Below are 23137 nucleotides of genomic sequence, written 5' to 3' on the forward strand. Positions count from 1 at the left end.
GCTGCCAGTTTTTAAATAAAAGTTCGTAAATGGAATAGAAGGAGTCGCCCACAAGAAATGATTTTAGTTTAAAACACACTTTTCTGTTTGTCAGACATTTTATGTTATAGGGCAGACAATTAAAAATTTTGGTTGCTGTATATCGAACTCCTTCCTGAGCCGCTGACAGCTTTAATAATGGGTAACATAGGTCACATTTTCCTCCAGTGTCGTAGGTGTGGACATCACTATTCTTCTCAAATTGTGATGGATTGTTTAGTACGAGTTTCATCGAGAAATGCATATGTTGTGATGATGCAGTTAAAAGGCCTAACTCCTTTAAGAGGTGCGTACATAAAGACTGTTGGTGAACACCACGTATTACTTTTACTGCTCGCTCTCGTGCAATTAATACTTCATTTCTAAGAGTTGAGTTACCCTAGAAAATTATTCCGTAAGACATTACTGAGTGTAAATATGCAAAATATGTCAGGAGGTTGATTCGTTTGTTTCAAAGGCAAGCAAAAGTAACTGAACTTAAAGGTAGTTCAGTAATAAGCTTCTTGCAATTTAAGTTTTCATCAGTATGTACACAAAAAATGTGGAACATTCTACCCTGTGCACTGACCCCTGATTATGTGGTACATCAAGTGTTGGTGTTGTTATTTATTGTGCAGATCTGTGCGTTGTCTCTAAATTTAGGAAAGTCAATTTTCAGAAAAACATTAATAACTATCTCGTCAGCTGCTTTCTCTCTAATGGGATTAACTGTAACACTAGAACCATCTGCAAAAGGTACCAATTCTCCTTAACACAAGTTAAATATAAGGTCATCCAGATATACACACATCAAAAAGTTTTTCATCACCCCGGTTCCCAGAACTCTTGAAGACAGACGTTCACTGTGGATAGTGTATCACAGACACAGTACCTTTGACTGTTCAGAGATGTCACTAAACCCGCTCAAAGATGTGAACAACCATGCATGAGCAGTATATATGGATATGGTGTCTGTTCTTTCTGACATGTGCGAAAGAACAGACACCGTTTAAGACCTGCAGCCGTCGAGAACGAAATTAGACTGAATTTAATACCTTCAGCTGCTGATGGGCGTTGATATATATATCAACGGGGACAAGTGAAACTGTGTGCCCAGACCGGCATTCGAACCCGGGATCTTCTGCTTACATGGCAGACACTCTATCCATCTGAGCCACTGAGGGCACAGAGGATAATGCAACTGCAGGGACTATCTCGCGCACGCCTCCCGCGAGACCCACATTCGCACCTTTTATGTCCACACACTACATTCGTAGTGTCCCACCTCAACACAATCATTACTCATGGAAGACATTCTTAGCAAATCCCGTAAGAGTTCGGGGAATATGTGTGCATCCGCACAGAAGAAGGAGGTCATGACCGGTATAGCCAGAACTATATACTTATATGGATATGGTGACTGTTCTTTCGGACATGTCCGAAGACGGAGGGGACCCGACAGCCGATCAGTTCCAGTCATTCCACCAGGAAGGAGGTAGACGGCTCGCGTTGTCTGTAGTTAAACCATGCCTAGACGGTCGATCGCGACCGCATTGTTACTTTGTGCCAGGAAGGACTCTCAACAAGGGAAGTGTCCATGCGTCTCGAACCAAAGCGATGTTGTTCGAACATGGAGGAGATACAGAGAGACAGGAACTGTCGATTGACATGCCTCGCTCAGGCCTCCCCAGGGCTACTACTACAGTGAATGACCGCTACCTACGGTTTATGGCTCGGAGGAACCCTGACAGCAACGCCATGTTGAATAATGCTTTTCGTGCAACCATAGGACGTCGTGTTACGACTCAAACTGTGATCAATAGGCTGCATGATGCGCAACTTCACTCCCGACGTCCATAGCGAGGTCAATCTTTGCAACCACGACACCAGCGCGGTACAAATGGACCCAACAACATGGCGAATGGATCGCTCAGGATTGGCATCAAGATCTCTTCGCCGATGAATGTCGCACATGCCTTCAACCAGACAATCGTCGGAGACGTGTTTGGAGGCAACCCGGTCAGCCTGAACGCCTTAGACACACTGTCCAGCGAGTGCAGCAAGGTGGAGTTTCCCTGCTGTTTTGGGGTGGCATTATGTGGGGCCGACGAACGCCGCTGGTGGTCATAGAAGGAGCCGTAACGGCTGTACGATATGTGAATGCCATCCCCCGACCGATAGTGCAACCATATCGGCAGCGAGGCATTTGTCTTCATGGACGACAATTCGCGCCTCCATCATGCACATCTTGGGAATGACTTCCTTCAGGATAACGACATCGGTCGACTAGAGTGGCCAGCATGTTCTCCAGACATGAACCCTATCAAACATGGCTGGGATAGATTGAAAAGGGCTGTTTATGGACAACGTGACCCACCAACCACTCTGAGGGATATACGCCGAATCGCCGTTGAGGGGTGGGACGATCTAGACCAACAGTCCCTTGATGAACTTGCGGATAGTATGCCACGACGAATACAGGCATGCATCAATGCAAGAGGACGTGCTACTGGGTATTAGAGGTACTTGCGTGTGCAGCAATGTCGACCACCAACTCTGAAGGTCTCGCTGTATGGTGGTACAACATGCAATGTGTGGTTTTCATGAGAAATAAAAAGGGCGGAAATGACGTTTATGTTGATCTCTATTCCAATTTTCTGTACAGGTTCCGGAACTCTCGGAAACGAGGTGATGCAAAACTTTTTTTAATGTGCGTATAAGGAATAAGAGTAGACACAAAATTGAACCTTGTGGGACTCGCTTTGTGGTTTCTCCCCGTTCGCTAAAAATTTCCCCCTCCAACGTTGTTTGAATTATTCAGCACATCATTTTGCATTCTGTTTGTTAAGTATGACTCAAACCACTAGTGTATAAAACCATCAATTCCTAAAACTTGTTTTTCTAAGATGGTAACTCGATCTACGCAATCAAACGTCACAGAAAATTCCAGCCGGCGATATTTTATTATTCAAGGCTTGTTATATTTGTTGAGTTTTTTAAGCGGCTTATGTGACCGTAGCCTTATTCTTGCAACACTGTGTCTCCTGGTTGCACAATCCTCACTTTCCTCCGATTCGTTGACGGACCGAGCGGGTGATTGACGTACGGAGAGGAGGGATGGTTTAGTTATATTATAAGGCGGCGAGTGTAGGCGTTGGTGGGGGCGGGCGGGCCTGCGCACAGCAACAGGTGCGGCGTATAAGAGCGGCGCGCCGGGCTCCGCACTCCACGCCATGGCCCGCCCGCGACTGCCCGCTGCCTTGCTGGCCGCCGCTCTGCTCTCAGGTAACCGCCGCTCTCGCATATCTTCCGGTCACGTCTTGTCTAAGTATCACATGACACCTTAGTCTCGTCTAATAAAGTGTATTGTACAGAATGTTGATAGTGTAAAGCGGCAACCAGCCACCATTTACTTTTGGTTCCTTTTTTTTTAGAAGCACCATTACCGATTTCAAATTTTTACATTCGTCGTCAGACGGCTTACATGCATATATAGAAATAATGAACGTCAGTTGAAATATGAGTGTTTTGACAGTACCGTGTGAGCCGTCTCACGACGAATGAATAATTTCGAAACCAGTAACGGCGTTTTTTATCATTTAAATTAAAATCAAATTGCGGCTGGCTGCTCCCGTATGTTATTGACATTCAGCATTACATAACAATCACTATTCTTCAAGAATGTCATATTTTACAAAACAGCTTGTTTATCATTTTCACCACCGCCTCTGTATTTATCTTACAAGCCGCCCAGTTTCGTGTTTACTTATTATCCTCTGTCGCTATTTTTGTGTTATGTTATAGCGTCCGTTGTGGAATTCCTTGTAAATGCGAAGATTTCTTTCTAATTTCTGCCTTCATTTAGGTATTTTTGGCTTTATCCACGATCTTACTCTTAATACGGCACTAGCGTGCGAGGCAAAGGGTACTTCAATGTCTGTATTATTAACTGGTCCGAGTTGGATCACTTTAAGCCCCTTCCGTTTGTCAGTGAGCTTCGCTTTCTTCTGTGCCCAAAATAACTTCATTTTATTTTACACTGGTTTTGTTTGCTCTCCTCTGGTCCTGAGATAACCACTTTTTAATTTTTGTTGCTATTCTCTATTTACTATGTTCGTCATTATCTTTTTATGCAACAGGTTTGTCGATGGTATCTCTGGGCTTGATATCTAATGCTAGCGGGTCGTCTTTGGTCAAATCTGAATCGTGTGCTAGTTAAATACAGAGACATAACGATATGACTTCCTATTTCATGAGCGAGTGGAATGTTGAAAGAATAACTGTGCCTGTATGTGAGCAATTATATAACCAGGATCTATATACAGAACAAATTTATGGTTTCTAGAAATCAGGGAATTATGTTAAGTATTTCATTATCTACTTGCGTTTCCGAATACACCGGCTTTGATATGAAAAATTTAGAAAGTTATTAATTCAAAATTTTAGTTCACTTCTGACATTTTTCGGTGTGAACAGTTTGACATTAGCATCTAACAGCAGCTGAAAGTGTACTGAATAACGTTACGGGATCTATGCATACTAGAGGCGCGTACAAAGGGCACTGTCCGTCTTTCTTTAGTATAAACATCTTTCATTAAATTCACACATTTTTGTTTCCACGCTCGTAGCTGGAAGACTAATGGAGTGCCGAAATTTTGTTTTCGGTAGATTATAGTATCATATGAAAAAAGGCAGAAATCTTAAGTTAAATCGAAAGAATATTATTATCAAGAACTAATAAGAGATGAGTTAAAACCTACATAGCTGGCATTTTCACAAATTTCCTAGCACTTGCGACTCTTGAAAATAATCCTTCCGTTCTTTTAATTCAGCTGTCAACATCTGATTCGAATTCTCCTCAGTACAGTACTCAGTTTCTTCTTTCTGTTCTCTCGTCGGAAGGAGTGTTGCAGGTTCGAGATCTTCTGCAGAACTCTCCTAATACAGAGAGAATAATAGCAGAATCTCCTGCAGTGTGTGTGTGTGTGTGTGTGTGTGTGTGTGTGTGTGTAGGAAAGAAAGAATTGTCCGCACGGTATTAGTACTGTCTTCTTGGGGGCTTCAGGAAGAAAAGATCTTGACAGTGCTGCGCTGGCCAGGCGGTTTTACTCGTGTTACGTACTGCAATGACTCAAACGACTTTGTTTAAATTGATGTTTGACAATTGAATCATACAGCCAGCGTATTAATTTTTAGGAAGTTTTATGTTTTCCACACTAATTTCCTTAGTTTCATTTAATCTCTAAGTACACACACATTACAACGCCTCATTTAAAGCCTGCAATCGCACACGCGGCAAGAGTCAAATCCTCAGCTTCACGAGGCAACGACGCTAGTTAGTGCGAAGACGACCGGTAATTTAAATAACACATCTAACCCATATTGACATATGATAAAGACATCCTTCTGTATATTAAAGAGATAGTAAAAAATACAGAGTTGATCTTTCAAACCTAAATAATTCTCGTGCCTATAATTGATAATTTTTCGCGATAAGTCATAAATTGTTTATTCGTGCAAATAATTTAATGGTTTCGAAGACGAAGTTCTGTTAAAAAAGAAGCTGAATTCTGCACAAGGTAAAGCTACGGCCTTCTTGGCCGTGCCTACAAGACAGCTTCTTTCTCCTTCTCTGGAATGAGAGTGCGAAAGAACTTTTGAAGGTAATTCTGTGTCAATTTACTGTGTCAACTTATTTATCACAAGAAGAAATGCTACTAGACTATTTCAAAAGCAGATACACAATTTTAGAACAATGTGAAAATGTTTCATGGGTGACACATTGTAAATACTCCATTTAAACCAGACGATAAGGGGGGGTAAAAATGAATTATGGCTCCATTGCCGATGTTGATAAGAGTCTAATGTAGAGAGTAAAGTTGTACAGTTAAAAGTTACAGTTAATGGATCCACGAACTTCACATATGTTACATCGGTACAAAATTTTTATCTTTTTTTTAAAAATATTTCGGTTGTTGTCCCTCTTTCTGTGAGTGAGGTACCATTTTGCCTTCAGACAAAACAAGTACGTGACGATCTTTATATATATTGTAGAAATAATCTTCCTAGATACACTCCATCCTGCTCTAAGAACTAAATTTTAGTAAAATGCATTAGCTCTTGGAATATCTTACAAGCAAGTAAGAAATATAGTATGACGAAAAATTTAACATGAATCTGTGTTATTCAGAAAAAAGACAAACTGATCCATTTCTACAATGTCTCTTTTTACTAGCGTTTACCTCACCGGTCGGAGCCCGCTTTTTTCATAATTTGACGATTTTAGTTTGTTTAAGTTTGTGGCGGATGCCCTTTACGTTGTCACAGTCTTCAATTGTCCTCAGGGACGGAGCGCAATCCGTGAATAGTGTAACTTTCTTTCTGTGAGACATCGTGTATTAATTGTTTGTGAATCGTATTTTTCTGAGATGGAGATTGGGGACTAGTCCAACATATACTTAAACGAGCGTGGAAAACAGACTAAAAACCACACTCAGGCAGGCCAATGTACCAGACAGACCAACGGTACTTGTTCTGCCGATCTGGGTCGGGCTTACCTCCCTGTCTTGTAAGCATGCGCGCTGTACGTTAAACCATACGAGCAAATCACTGATCGTGTTTTACACTAATATTGTCTAAGAATTTACGCGAGTTACAAATTTCCAACCGGAAACTTACGTGCTACAAAATGGCAAAGCATATCCATTTTTTGGCCAAGTTCAATCGATTCTCTCCATTATATGTTAATATACGCCTGTAATATTACTTCCAACTGAGTATTGGCTTCCTAAATTTACTTCCTTTGAAAATCCACTACCCATTTCCTGTCTGAATTTGTACACCGAGTCTACTTCTCGACGGGACGTTAAACTCTGTCACCTGAACAATGGTAAATAAAAATGCATTCATGCAATACAGTAAGCTAGTATTTTTTGTACTTGGTCTTCCATTCGGAATAATGCATTTCTCAAAATTAAAAAATGATGAAAGGTCTCAAAACGAAGACGTGATGCTATACCAATTACGTAGATATGGAATCTATAGACAAAGAATACGGCTAATAGCCTGTGTTCATATTCTTCAAACACACATCGTATTTTACAAAGATTTTGCCGTAAGTATGCAGTTAGGTAACTGAATGAAAGTATGACATACTAGAGATTTTGAAGTGTGGAATGTCGACGGAAAATATTTAAATAGCTTTAAGCATTAATCAAAATAAATGTAAAGTAGTGGGAGAGATTTTACCCGCACATATAGTGCTTTAAACACTTGATTTCGTGACCATTCATCCTAAATGTAATTACATATATCTGTATGTCACTGCAGTTACTAACGAGAAAATTTGATGCGAGAAATTATTATTATGCGTCTAATGCAATGGCGTTCTAACGTTACTGGAGTGTAAGTGTACTGTTCCGTTATCTAATGATCTCGTGTAAACTTAGTTATTCTGTTCTTCGTTATTCTTTAAAATCGGTGTGTCTGCCTTAAGCATTTGTATAATATATAGGAAAACGCAAGAAAGGGAACCATGATAAAACCTTAGAGTACCGTCGTCTGAAATCCTCCTGGACTCACTAACCAACGTTTTCCGTGGTCCGCCTACTCGCTAGCGATCAAAAGTAGCGTGTGTCGTAATTAAATGACACGATCGATAACTTTCTCTGGACTCGTCAAGTTTGGATTTCTTATCTCTGATGGAGTGGCTTCAATAAATGCTCACTTTTGACATGAGCGCCCATACTGAACATAGATATTTTAGTGGTTCTTCGCTGTCAGAGCAGCGGATAATAACCACATCTATCTTTAACCTTTCACCTGTCAATTTCAGTGATTTTCAGCGCCTTCGGCGTCCGACAGTTACTTGCGTTATCGCCGTCGCCGAAAAGAACACTGAACGATCTACATATTTGGGCAGTCAATCAATCACTCACCAACCCATATATTTTAACCCATATTTATACTTAAAAATCAATATTACGAGAGTTTAACTTAATTAAGATGTTCATTTAGTTCAGATGTATTTCTCTTGTATTACATCTTAATATAGATGGATAATAGAAATACCTTAGGATAAATAACTGGACAGGTAGCGCATACAATTCTTACAGAAAGATTGTTTCAGCTTAATCCTGCCTTGTCCTAGGTAGTACATTTCGCTAGAACGTTGAACTCTTCTGCTTTTCTACAGAAACCACGAGAGAATAGCATTGTAGAGAACAGTCTTTGTCAAAAAATGTACTGTGTTACATGAAATGTATTCGCAGTTGCGGATACGAACAACCACAAGCTTTATAAGGGAATGGCGACAGTGAAAATCTGTGCCGGACGTGGACTCGAACCCTGATATCCCGCTTTACGCCGGCGGTCGCCTCAGCCCGTTTCGTTATCCGCGTACAACTCACGGCCAGACCCAAACTTCCGTAAGTCATCATTCCTGGGTCACAACCTGCACTCCTACACATATTATGGAATTCCCGCGCAGGGGAGAACATTTTAATTGAATGTTGTTGCCTGATATCGGCGGATAAATACGATATGCATGCATGCATGTCCGAAGGAACATAGCATCTCGTAAACATACTGTACACCTTGAAATAAGCAACAAGAAATTTTTATCTTACACTACGATCTCCGGGTTGCGTTCTCCTCGAAGTCGGTTACATTATTTAGTACAAGAATGAATTTTTGCAATGAATTCTGCAGACAGATAGCTTTTGACAAAGCACAGTCGCGTGTTTTCTTGTGTTTAATAAATGTCTCTATCAAAATCATCGTTTAAACATTTTAAAAATTTTATTGTTGTTTCTGAGGTTTTCTTGGCGCGACTAATAGCGTATTAATTTCCGGGTGTCCAGATGGGTGAACTATCTAATTGTCGTACTGAACAGTTTGGCAGCTGATCCATTGTCTTCACTCCCAAGCGGGCCATCTCTCATGACGTCTTACGAAGACTGCGAAGACTGGACCATTCGTCGGAATGTTGTGCAGAAAATTATATGTTTCGAGAAATACTTTATTCAGATTGGAAGTCCGGGTACAACAAAACGGTGTATTACTAAACTGCACTAAAGCCTTTTTACCACCATTCAGGTAAACTAAAAGGAAGATTAGTGTCTAACCTCGCATCGAGAACTACATCGTCCGCCAGTCTGAAAGAAAAAATACGGAAAATTACGACTTACCGTTCCGTGCGACGATACGATTAGGGGCGGAAAAAAAATTTAGATCAGATAAAGATGTGGTTTTATATATGCCATCCCAGCTTTCGTCTGAAAAGAAATAGAGAAACCACAGAAAACATAAATCTGGGTGGCTGGATGGGATTTGAACCCAGCATATTCGTTCTGCCTTAACCAGTGTACCTCTTCGCTCGGTGACGGGTTTGTAGACCCAGATGATAATAAACAATGTGTTTCAAAATTATACTGAAATAGAGGAACAAACTGAGGATGGAATCAAACATACAGAAACTTCTTCCAACGGCTCTGAAGAGCATCGAAAATACGTAGTCCGGCCATCTTTAAGGACTTACATGATCACGCTGGACTTTTTTTTTATCTCGGGACATTTGAAGAGCAGCGTTTATATAACCACACTGGATTCAAACGAAACCTCACCTGGCTACTACCCGACTGCGATATTATTGCACTTTCCCTCTTGTGGCAGTTATCGAAAACACGCGGTAGCTTAACAGTAAACAAGTACAGTAGTGACTAAGGAAAACACATCGTATTGTGAATGATTTCAAGAGAGTTGTGCATATACTATCAGGTGGGCCAGCGCGTCCTCGTGAAATATCACGATAAAATCTCGCCATAAGTCGACTGAAGCGTTCTCGCTCCCAGGTGTAATTACATTGTGGTCAACTAATAGAACATACCGTGCATTGTTAATAAACGTTGCCGCACGCCAAGTTTGCCTCGCGGGATTAGGCGAGCGGTCTTAGGCGCTGCAGTCATGGACTGTGCGGCTGGTCCCGGCGGAGGTTCGAATCCTCCCTCGGGCATGGGTGTGTGTGTTTGTCCTTAGGATAATTTAGGTTAAGTATTGTGTAAGCTTAGGGACTGATGACCTTAGCAGTTAAGTCCCATAAGATTTCGCACCCACCCACGCCAAGTTTGCTGGGACGGGTGTGCCAGTAGAAGGTATACTGGTGCCTGGTTGACTTGGGAGGAGCCGGCCGCGGTGGCCGAGCGGTTCTAGGCGCTTCAGTCCGGAACCGCGCTGCCACTACGTTCGCAGGTTCGAATCCTCCCTCGCGCATGGATGTGTGTGATGTCCTTACGTTAGTTACGTTTAATTAGTTCTAAGTCTAGGGGACTGATGACCTCAGATGTTAAGTTCCATAGTGTTAAGAGCCATTTGAACCATTTGAATTTTTGAACTTGGGAGGAAGGGACCAAACGACGAGGTCATCGGTCCCATGGGGTTAGGGAAGGATGGGGAAGTAGGTCGGCCCTGCCTTTTCACAGGAACCATCCTGGCATTTGCCAGAAGCGATTTATGGAAATAACGGAATACCTAAATCAGGATGACCAGACGCTGTAGAACCGTCGTCCTCCTGAATGCGAGTCCAGTGTGCAGACTAAAGCACCACCTTGCTCGGTGCTGATGACTAGATACTGGAGGGGTCATTCATTAACTGAGATAATGCCCTAATAGTACATTAAATAATGCCTTCATCTTCATACTTGTTCTGCGTCTTTTCCAAACACATTAGAATATTTATTCATACTGTTATTTTATACCTATGTTTTTAGTCTCTTTTCGGGGCTCTTATTACTCCTCCAGCTTATCCGTGCGTTTACAGGTTGTACGATTGTGTAAATTTTACGTCACAATTTTGTGAACTTTAACAGTATAAAATTAGCACTGAAAACGTGTTGTTTGTTTAGTTGTCTTACCACGGAACTACTGCAGCTGTTACGCGTAAACTAATTACGTTTACAATTGGATGTGAACTTTACCCCTACTGCAGTTGTAGGGGTTATGTTGACATCGAGTTGTAAACGTAATTAGTTTACGCATAACATTTACCAAAGTCTTTTTTTCTTTTAATACCATCAGGGTAAAGTTTAAATTAAAAACAGAATTAGTTTACACATCTTTTAAAAACGTGTTTTTTGTTTCAATGCCATCACGGGAAGTTTAAATAGATAATGATAACGAATTAGCCAGCTAAGCCGATGGCTTAACAGCCTAGTCAATGAAGATCAAAAGAGGTCGAACATGGGAAATAAATTTATGTACAATGGTGGGAGAGAGTGCCATGAACAACATACTAAAATTCCTGACCGGTCGGGGTTAATGAGGGGTGGGGGTGCATTTGAAAGTCACTTTTGAACGTTTTGCTCGAATAACTCGAGGCCGGCCAGAGTGGCCGAGTGTTTCTAGGCGCTACAGTCTGGAACCGCGCGACCGCTACGGTCGCAGGTTCGACTCCTGCCTCGGGCATGGATGTGTGTGATGTCCTTAGGTTAGTTAGGTTTAAATAGTTCTAGTTTCTAGGGGACTGATGACCGCCGGCCGGTGTGGCCGAGCGCTTCTAGGCGCTTCAGTCTGGAACCGCGCGACCGCTACGGTCGCAGGTTCGACTCCTGCCTCGGGCATGGATGTGTGTGATGTCCTTAGGTTAGTTAGGTTTAAGTAGTTCTAAGTTCTAGGGGACTGATGACCTCAGATGTTAAGTCCCATAGTACTCAGAGCCATTTGAACCATCTGAATAACTCGAAAACAGCGGCCGCTACGCAAAACGTAACCCGGTACAAAATTAAACTACATTAAATTTACTGCCAAAAGAGTCCTATTCATTTTATCTCTAGGACAAATAGTTTGCCAGTACAGAGCGAGAGAATATTGAGAATCTCGTGCGCCGCTTGTGCACTGTACCTTAGGTGGTTTTAGTAAGCGAATCAGCGGAAGTTTCCCGACCTGGGGGACCTCAAGCGTCCTGTTTCAAACTGTTCGTCTCGAATTCCTCTTTATCATAGTTTTACGCTGCGAACTGTTATCGTTTGCACTTTGTGTATGTACTAATGGATTCGGACCTTATATGATATTACCAAATTATATTCAGTATTTGTGATAATATCATTTTCAGTATCTGTAATAATGCTCGAGCAGATAGAAATTTAGAAAATTTAATTTTGACAGTTGCGTTTAAATTGATAAAATCAATTATCTATTTGCATCAGATACATCGATATATCATCAAGTGATCTGAGACGCATAAGCGCTGTATTTTACGAATATTAAATTACAGAATTGAAGGCGCGACAGCTATAAATTACTTGTTCTAAAACACAGCTATACTATCAGCTATGTTAAGAAACAAACCTAACAATTTATCTAACAGTTAGCTTCAATTCAAATCAGTGTGAGATGTGATGTGGTATATACTAAAGTAACCCATAAGAATGAACTCTACAGTACACAATAACTGATCAAAAGTATGCGAACACTTATTAGTGGACCTTAATATGGGGTGTGTCCCCCTTCACTTTTATGATGGCTTGAATTCTGCAGGGGACAATTTCAGTGAGATGTCAATCTGATAGTCTGTGGAGGAACGGCAGCCAATTCTTCTCAAGAGCCGAAACCAGAGATGATAGCGATGTTGGACAGTGGAGTCTGGAGCGAAATCAACGTTCTTAGTCATCACAAAAGTGTTCCACTGCGTTCAGGTCGGAACTCTAGGCAGAACAGTCCATTTTAGGAATGTGACGTTTCCTGCTAAGTTGGTTGGTTGGTTGGTTGATTCAGGGAATGGGACCAAACAGCGAGGTCATCGGTCCCATAGGATTAGGGAAGGATGGGGAAGGAAGGCGGCCGTGCCCGTTCAGAGAAACCATCCCGGCATTTGCCTGAAGCGATTTAGGGAAATCAAGGAAAACCTAAATCAGAATGGCCGACGCGGGTTTGAACCGTCGTCCTCCCGAATTCGAGTCCACTGTGCTAACCACTGCGCCACCTCGCTTGGTATTTTAGGAATGTGATTGTCCACAAACCATTGCCTCAAAGATGCTGCGCCATTACTGCGAAATTCCAATCAACAACTTTCTCCTCCGAATGCGAAAATATTTTGTTAACACCAACCTACATATGGAGAAACGATCACCATGATAAAATAAGGAAAATCAGAGCTCGTACAGAAAGATACAGGTGTTCGTTCTTTTGGCGAACTATACAAGACTGGAATAATAGAGAATTGTGAAGGTGATTTGATGAACCCTCTGCCAGGCACTTAAATGTGATTTGAAGAGTATACATGTAAATGTAGATGTAGATTATCTTGCTGATACAAACAACCGTCGTCTCGGAACTATTCCTCTAGTGTGCGCAGTACAAAATATTGGATAATATTCCATATCCTTCAGTACTTAGCGTTTTCTCAAGCAGAATAAGAAGACCACACCGTAACAAAGCAAAACATCCCCATAGTCTAACATCACCTCCTCTCAAAAATGGTTCAAATAGCTCTAAGCACTATGGGATCTAACATCTGAGGTCATCAGATCCTCTAGACGTAGAACTACTTAAACCTAACTAACCTTAGGACATCACACACATCCATGCCCGAGGCAGGATTCGAACCTGAGACCGTAGCAGTAGCGTGGTTCCTGACTGAAGCGCCTAGAACCACTCGGCCATAACGGCTGGCTCATCTCCTCTGTACTTCACTGTTGGCACTACACATATGACACGTAACATTCTCTAGGCATTCGCCAAATCTAAACACTTCCATCGAATTGCCATAGGGTACAGCGTAATTCAGCATTCCAAATCACTTGTTTCCAATCATCCACTGTCCAGTGGCGTCACTGAGAACTGTCTACGGAAAGATGTGGAGTGTGAGGATCTGCTCGATCATTGCATCCCATTATTTTCAACTTCCTACAGGATTGCCGGTAGCACTTTGGAACTCACTACCGCGTCCTTCCGCTAAACACCCTCCGCACCCTCCGCAATACTCGACGATCCCCGTTCGTCAGTACGCGAGGTCTTCCCGGCTTTAGCTTAACTGTGGTTGTTCCTTGCCATTTACACGTCATAATCACATCAAGAACAGTCTACTTGAGCAGCTTTAGAAGGGTTGAAATGTCCCTGATGGGTCTGTTACTGAGATTACATCGAATGGCTACTCCACGTTCGAAGTTGCTGCGCCATCCTGACCGACCCATTCAGCCATTACTTATCCTCTACTGACAACACAGTACTCCCCGGCTCCTCTTACACTGGCGGGTCCGCCTCTCGTGACATCTGGTGGTCCGTTTCGCATTACATAGGGTATCCGGATACTTTTGATCAGATAGGTCAGTTCTCCGCGACCACCCTGTCAGCTACGTGTGTGGATATTCAGGTATCTGGTCTGCTTACCAATAAAGGGCTGTGTGTGGGTTTAATAATTGCTCTACAGCTATTGCTAGTAAACATGAACTATCACGAAAGGCGTACTTCTCCATAATTGGTGAATTTACGCACAACGTCTAGTATCACAGATTGTAGTTACGTTACAACACAGACGACAGATTCCTGAAGCCAGACTAATTTCACACACTATTCTAGTAACTGGTTTTTTGTGATAGTCATTCTGCATGTTACTACAGGTGTTTCAGACGGGAAAACATGGTCGTTACGACGTACGCCAATGTTGTCTGCAGCTATGGTTGTGGTGAGCCGCTGCGTCGACGTAGCGGATGCTCATGTCATATCACTCGCTCTATGGGTATAATTCACTTTTATTCGTATCGTTTAAATGCAGCCTAAACAACAGGTCGCCGCGAAGGCTAGAGAAATACTTAGTAATAGAGTTGTTTTGAGAGCACCCGCCAGGTTAGCCGAGAGCGCTGATGCGCTGCTTCCTGGGTAGGCGCACCGGCCCCGGATCGAATCCGCCCGGCGGATTACCGTCGTCGGTCGGTGTGCTGGCCAGCCTGGATGTGGTTTTTAGGCGGTTTTCCACATCCCGCTAGGTGAATACCGGGCTGGTCCCCACGTTCCGCCTCAGTTCCACAACTCGCAGACATCTGAACACGCTCGCACTATTCCATATATTATCGACGCAGACAGCAGGGGTACACTAATTCCGTCCCAGGGGTACGGGGTGTTGGCAGGAAGGGCATCCGGCCACCCCTTTCCACTAACCTTGCCAAATCCGTTCCTAACACTGCCGACCCTGCATTAGCACGGGACATGGCACTAGTGAAAGAAAGAAAGAAAGAGTTGTTTTGAGAGTGACTGTGTGCCTCACTAGCTTCAATCCTTAGTCGATTCTAGGATGTTTTATTTCATTTACCCCTCCATTCACCTCCGACCATGAATTGTACATGTGAAAAATGCTAAATTATGCTCTGATACGTTAAACTGTAGGTCCACCTGTAATTGGGTGCGTAAGTCAGTTCAAAGATGGAGGAAGGCAAGGGCATGCTACCTCAAATCGGACTATGCCTTGTAAAGCATTTCAGTGTTCCAAGAGCACTTCGGATCAAGGTTACAGCTTTAAGTTACCTTAAATATTCTGAGAGGTGACAATCACGGAAATCTGTCACCTACCAAAGATCTGTGTCGGGAACAATGGTACTAAGTGAACTATTAGTGATGGCTACAGGCATGAAGTGTTTAGACAGCGTAAATTCACACACAATATAGTCTGGGGTACCTCTTACACAATAAGTAGATAATCTTCGTCCCAAAAATGGAGTCTTTAGAGGTATTCGGAGTAATGACCACGACCAGTTAGCAGATGAATCATACCTCAAGCGACTGAAAAATGACGCAACTCCAGTCTCTCTGTTGTTCGAATAGATATAAAGCATTTGTCGATCCATATCTGATGTATAGCAGTCCCGTTCAAATGGTTCAAATCGCTCTGAGCACTATGGGACTTAACATCTGAGGTCATCAGTCCCCTAGAACTTAGAACTACTTAAACCAAACTAAGGACATCACACACATCCACGCCCGAGGCAGAATTCGAACCTGCGACCGTAGCGGTCGAGCGGTTCCACACTGAAGCGCCTAGAACCGCTCGGCCACAGCGGCCGGCTTAGCAGTCCCGTTATCAAGCATTAACCCTCCTTCTCCTATTGGCAGTTCGAACATCTGTAAAGCACTGAACATTGACCTGAGTGCCTGTTTCGAAAACTGGTACAAGATATCTCAGATACGTAATATGTCTAGGCTTCTCAGCTTCTCATTTAGCCATACAGTGCTGAGTCGACACCATTCGAAACCTTTTCGTAACATATGAATCCGAGATAGTCATCCGAAATCGAACCCGAGACTTCCACATTAACAACCAGCAATTCTAAATACCACGTCTTTTATAACCGAGAGTAATCGTTCAAGGTGTGGAATTGTAGGATATGTACTACACTGAAGAGCCAAAGAAACTGGTACACCTGCCTAATATCGTATAGGGTCCCCGCGAGCACGCAGAAGTGCTGCAACACGACGTGGCATGGACTTGACTATCTGAAGTGGTGCTGGAGGGAACTGAAACCATGAATCGTGCAGGTTGTCTATTAATCCGTAAGGGTCTGAGTGGGTGCAGATCTATTCTGAACATCACGTTGCAAGGCATCCCAGATATGCTCAATAATGTTCAGGGCTGGGGAGTTTGGTGGCCAGCGGAAGTATTTAAACTCAGAAGAGTGTTTCTGGAACCACCCTGTAGCAATTATGGACATCTGGGGTATCACATTGCCCTGCTGGAATTGTCCACGTCCGTTGGAATGCACAGTGGACATGAGTGGATGCAGATGATCAGACAGGATGCTTACGTATTTGTCACCTGTCAGAGTTGTATCTAGACGTATCAGAGGTCCCATATCACTCCAACTGCACACGCCCCACACTATTACAGAACCTCCACCAACTTGAACAGTCCCCTATTGACATGCAGAGGTTGTCTCCTTGCCTGTACACGACCATCCGCTCGATACAATTTGAAACGAGACTCGTCTGACCAGGCAACATGTTTCCAGTCATCAACAGTCCCATGTCGGCGTTGAGGGGTCCAGGTGGGGCGTAAAGCTTTGTGTCGTGCGGTCATCAAAGGTAGACAAGTGGACCTTCGGCTCCGAAAGCACATATCGATGATGTTTTGTTGAATGGTTCGCGCGCTGACACTTGTTTATGGCCCAGCATTGAAATCTGCAGCAATTTGCGGAAGGGTTGCACTTCTGTCACGTTGAACGATTTCCTTCAGTCGTCGTTGGTCCCGTTCTTGCAGGATGTCGGAGATTTGATGTTTTAGTGGATTCCTGATATTCACGGTATATTCGTGAAATAGTCGTACGCGAAAATCCCCACTTCATCGCTACCTTGGAGATGACGTGTCCCATTGCTCGTGCGACGACTATAACACCACGTTCAAACTCACTTAAATATTGATAACCTACCATTGTAGCAGCAGTAACCGATCTAAAAATTGACCCAGACACTTTTTGTCTTATATACGTGTTGCCTACTGTAGCGTCGTATTCTGCCCGTTTACATATCTCTCTATTTGAATACGCATGGCTATACCAGTTTCTTTGGCGCTTCAGTGTATATTGTACTCATGCTACACCAAGTCTAACAAATAATCTTTTGGCTTCCTAAAACGTTGGCACTATGTGTAGTTTGTTCAGTTCCGTTTAATATTCAGTGCTGGTAGTATATATATCTTCTAGTACGGTAGTTGCTTTCGAATCGCAGAGTTCCAGTTTTGTTGAGCGGCATCCAGCCCCGATGTATTATCTTTGGGCAATTCACTTTCATTACAAACATACGTAGAGGAAGAGATTTTACCAACATCAAATACAACATGTACTGTGTATTGGATTTTCGTGACGGTGGAAATTCTATCGTCTGATTTTCTGTCTAATTGTTCATACAAGCCCTTGCTTCCTACTTCTAAAACATCTATAAAATGAAATTGTCTCAGAGGTTTCTCCAGACCTTAGTGAATGTGAATCAGTTGATGCCGCTACCAAGTAAGCCCTATGCCTATCTTAGTTTTTAGCTTACGGGTGAAAAAAAAATGGTTCAAATGGCTCTGAGCACTATGGGACTCAACTGCTGAGGTCATAAGTCCCCTAGAACTTAGAACTACTTAAACCTAACTAACCTAAGGCCAACACACACATCCATGCCCGAGGCAGGATTCGAACCTGCGACCGTAGCGGTCGCGCGGTTCCAGACTGTAGCGCCAGAACCGCTCGGCCACCAGCGGCCGGCGCTTACGGGTGACCATGATACATTTTAGGACAGAGAATATTCATAATACGTAAAGGAATCTGTAATGGTTTTTACTCAGGTGCCATATTCTGCTATTCCCTTAGGTTCAGGCAGACATTTTCAATACCTTACAGCAAGACGGCTGGGGAAAGCGAAACCCTGCTATTTCTGTTCTTGGGGGCGATACGTTATCACGTATTAGTAACTCTTACAGATTCACTTGTGCTCTTCAGATAATACCCAGCCAGTAGGCGCTCAAAATGTAAATAGCTGTCGGAGAAATATTTTTACATATTTAGATAGAATAACAAAGGGAATACGAAAAGAGTTGTACCAAAGGAGCTCATGATTATACAGAGAAACAATAGGAAACACTGAGGTGGTTTTCGAATTCCGTTCCTTGTGGCTGCCATTGCAGTGCTTCATTGGTGAGACGTCTTCCCTCTTATGGAAGGAGAAATGCAGATTTCCGCGGGTAGCTCGTATAGTTAGTTGCACAGAAGACGGAGAGAGGTGAGAAACGTATGTCAACCCCTTACTGTCATTAGGAAAAAATCACATCTTGGTGCCTGTTAGTCTCATCATGAGTTTGCGCTTAAATTTTGTGACCAGTTTTGATTGATATTCGTGGGACTTATTGAAATACTGACACAGGCTTTAACCTAGTGGCCGGCCGCGGTGGTCTCGCGGTCATAGGCGCTCAGTCCGGAACCGCGCGACTGCTACGGTCGCAGGTTCGAATCCTGCCTCGGGCATGGATGTGTGTGATGTCCTTAGGTTAGTTAGGTTTAAGTAGTTCTAAGTCCTAGGGGACTGATGACCACAGATGTTAAGTCCCATAGTGCTCAGAGCCATTTGAACCATTTGAACCTTTAACCTAGTGGGTTTTAGAAGTAGTCTCTAGTCTGGTGACAATCAGTTGTACCTCATCACCTGTCCTTCCCTTCAGAAATATCCATGAAACCTCGCCAGAGTTCGAAATGGCTTCCTCAACGTCAAGCTTCAGGTCACTAAGGTGCGTAACATCAGCTACAATATGATGGTATTAATTAATATAAAAACGTGTCTTTTTGTAACTATTACAGTTTCCATAACACACATTAATAACAGCAATTAAAAGGTTTTATCCGCTTGCTCGGTAATTAATACACTGAAGCGCCAAAGAGATGTACAGGCATGCGTGTTCAAATACAGAGATATGTAAACAGACAGAATACGGCGCTGCGATCGGCAACGGCCTATATTAAGACAACTAGTGTCTGGCGCAGTTATTAGATCGTTACTGCTGCTACAATGGTAGGTTATCAAGATTTAAGTTAGTTTGAACGTGGTGTTATAGTCGGCACACGAGCGATAGGACACAGTGTCTCCGAGGTAGTGATAAAGTGGGGATTTTCGCGTGGACCATTTCACGAGTGTACCATGAATATCAGGAATCCGCTAAAACATCAAATCTCCGACATCGCTGTGGCCAGAAAAAGATCTTGCAAGAATGCGACAAACCACGACTGAAGAGAATCGTTCAACGTGACAGAAGTGCAACCCTTCCGCAAATTGCTGCAGATTTCAATGCTGGGCCATAAACAAGTGTCAGCTTGCGAACCATTCAACAAAACATCATCGATATGTGCTTTCGGAGCCGAAGGTCCACTTGACTACCTTTGATGACCGCACGACACAAAGCTTTACGCCCCACCTGGACCCCTCAACGCCGACATGGGACTGTTGATGACTGGAAACATGTTGCCTGGTCAGACGAGTCTCGTTTCAAATTGTATCGAGCGGATGGTCGTGTACAGGCAAGGAGACAACCTCTGCATGTCAATAGGGGACTGTTCACGCTGGTGGAGGCTCTGTAGTGGTGTGGGGATTGTGCAGTTGGAGTGATATGGGACTCCTGCTACGTCTAGATAGGACTCTGACAGGTGACACGTACGTAAGCATCCTGTATGATCACCAGTAACCATTTATGTCCATTGTGCATTCCGACGGACTTTGGCAATTCCAGCAAGACAATGCCACACCCCACACCCACACTTGCAACAGAGTGGCTCCAGGAACACTCTTCTGAGTTTAAACACTTCCCCTGGCCACCAAACTCCCCAGCATATCTGAGATGCCTTGCAGTGTGCTATTCAGAAGAGTTCTCCACCCCGTCGTACTCTTACGGATTTGTGGACAGTCCAGCAGGATTCATGGTGTCAGTTCCCTGCAGCCCTACGTCAGACATTAGGCGAGTCCATGCCACGTCGTGTTGCGGTACCTCTGCTTGCTGGCTGGGGCCCTACACGATACTAGGCAGGTGTACTAGTTGCTTTGGCTTTTCAGTGTACTTTCATAGGGTGAAGCATTCCGAATATAAAAAAGGCGAAAGAGCGCTTATAACCTCGCCGTTGAGTGCCCATAAACCACGAACACACACAAAAGGAAAAAAGGTTGAAAAACTACTGGTTTTCGATAAATAAGAAAAAGATCAAAGAAATTAGAGGACATATGGATGATTACCGACAGTCGTTATCATCACGCACCATTCGCGCATGGAACAAGGAGCGGAGAAAATGATAATGATACCAGATGTTCTTTCCGCTTGTGAAGTATAGATATAAACCGTTATCTCAAAAAGTTCCGAGACTGATTTTATTACTGGCGTATAAGCGATGTCAGCGCAGTAACAACACTGGTAGCCTGGAATACCGGTCAGTCAGTCAGTTATGAGCAGGCAACATTAATTAGTGGTCAGGCGGATGCAGTGTGGCAATTTTGTTGTGACACAAACTGCTATGGAGCAGCATTTCTAAATTTAGTGTTCAAGTCGTTCTCAACAATGTTTTGAAAAAGAGAAACATTTGTGATAAGTTTGCCCCACACACTTTGACTCCAGAACAAAAAACAATTAATATCGACGCCTCAACCTTTCCCTATTTTTTTTGTTTTGTTAATCCAGTCTCAAAACGCTTTGAATTGACGGGGAATAAGTAGATGTAGATGTAGGATGGGGTCAGAAATCGGTCATGGCTTTGGTTCAAATGGCTCTGAGCACTATGGGACGTAACTGCTGAGGTCATCAGTCCCCTAGAACTTAGAACTACTTAAACCTAACTAACCTAAGGACATCACACACATCCATGCCCGAGGCAGGATTCGAACCTGCGACCATAGCGGTCGCGCGGTTCGAGACTGTAGCGCCTAGAACCGCTCGGCCACTTCGGCCGGCATGGCTTTGTTGAAGGAATCATTAAGTCTTTCGTTTCAAGTTAATTAGGAATACTGCAAGAGATTTAAATCAGCGAGCTACGACATGGATTCGCATCCTACTCCTTCTGAACACGGAAGAAAGGAGGGAAGCAATATTATGACTCAACAACCAATCGTCGACGAGTTCATTACGAACAGAATCAAATCTCATATTTTACAAGGACGGAAGCGAATACTGGCCATATCCTTTTCAGAGATGATGTTGTTATTCATGTTGAGTGGTTTGGAGTAACAACAGTAAACATATGGCTGGTGGGCCAGAAGAAGTTCTGAACGCTGCTTCTCCCAAAAGCGAACCACTTTGCAAAGACGACCGATAAATAGCAGAAGAAAACGAGGAAAATGTAGCACTACTGATGAACTGTTTGCTTAGTTATCGTTCGCTGGTGTGGGACTATGGCAGGCGTATCAAGTGACCTACTTCAAATATTGAAAGTACCGTACACGAGAATAGCTCCATTAACTTCCTGAACGATGGCGTGTTGAGAAGTGGTATGGATCGCCTCACGTGACTTTCGACGTACCTATAATCTGTCACCGGCGATTACCAATGTGTGCCCGGACTCATCCATCCAAGCGATCTTTTACCATACTTCGGGTAACCGTTGGCGGCGTTCTTACACCCGTACTATCCTGTACACTGTGATGTGTGGTGAGAAGTGGCATTAGTGGAGGGACGGGGCTTGTGTACCCTACAGCGGGAAGGTTGTACGCTTGTTAAGGTTATTCACCAACTGATCTTGTTCTGCACTGAATTGGTGAGTGATCTACTACACTGCCCCTGTATTAGCTGTTTCAAATTGCGAGATTCAATTCCTTATTGCTCACGGTGGTTAACGCTTGAGTTTTGGCTTTCTTCCGGATCAAGGGAACTCGCAGTACATCCTTGACACAGTGGTACGTGAATATCCAGAGCCTGCATCAACCTCGGTGTGTCCCATGCGTTGGGCACCAAATATCTGGCCTGAACCAAATGAGCAGATACGTGCGTCCTGCCCATACTGCACTCGTCTGTCACACTCATGATCAGCATCATGTCTGAGGACATCACTACCATTCTGCTCGTCGAACTAATTTATTCACTGTGGAGATCTTTCTCTCTCTCTCTCTCTCTCTCTCTCTCTCTCTTTCCCTCTAAAACATCAGCTATCTCTCATTCAGTTACTCGTGAGTGTAATTCCATGCCCATCATGTTTAAACTATAATGGATATTCACAAGTTTCCATAACACACTTTGATTATTTTTAGTAGAGAACAAGTACGTATGATTTTGAGCAGTAAGCCATTTCCGGAAAGAAGTGTCCTTGCTAAATAAACGAACAGGTAAAATTATATATTATACTTTATCGTTTTTCGTGGATAAAAAAAACGATAACATTTATTGTGGTTCTTATAATTACTACATTTACAGTTAATTAGTTTATGTGGTAACGATGCTGAACGCAAGACAACCGACCCGATTAGTGAATAACATACCTTTTGTTTCCAGAATACTGTAGTACTGTCCATTAATAGCATAATAATCAGTAAACTGCAGACATATGAGTTAACAGAGTCACTGTTATCACTACCCGTTAGTCATCCAGTTGAAGAAAGACATCGGATTTCGTAGTAAGAGAATAGTGCGTTTCTATTT

The 23137-nt window shown here is 43.1% G+C and overlaps 1 long non-coding RNA gene across 1 annotated transcript in view; it reads left to right on the top strand.

Moving 5' to 3' along the window:
• Positions 1-3255: 3255 nt before the first annotated feature.
• The window catches only part of LOC126248585 (uncharacterized), a 116887-nt gene continuing 97005 nt past the window's right edge, over positions 3256-23137 (top strand). The window contains exon 1 of the long non-coding RNA XR_007545511.1: positions 3256-3303. This is a non-coding gene — a long non-coding RNA (uncharacterized LOC126248585). The remainder of the gene's footprint in view (positions 3304-23137) is intronic.

Source organism: Schistocerca nitens, chromosome 3, assembly GCF_023898315.1.
Source record: "Schistocerca nitens isolate TAMUIC-IGC-003100 chromosome 3, iqSchNite1.1, whole genome shotgun sequence".
Lineage (NCBI taxonomy): Eukaryota > Metazoa > Arthropoda > Insecta > Orthoptera > Acrididae > Schistocerca > Schistocerca nitens.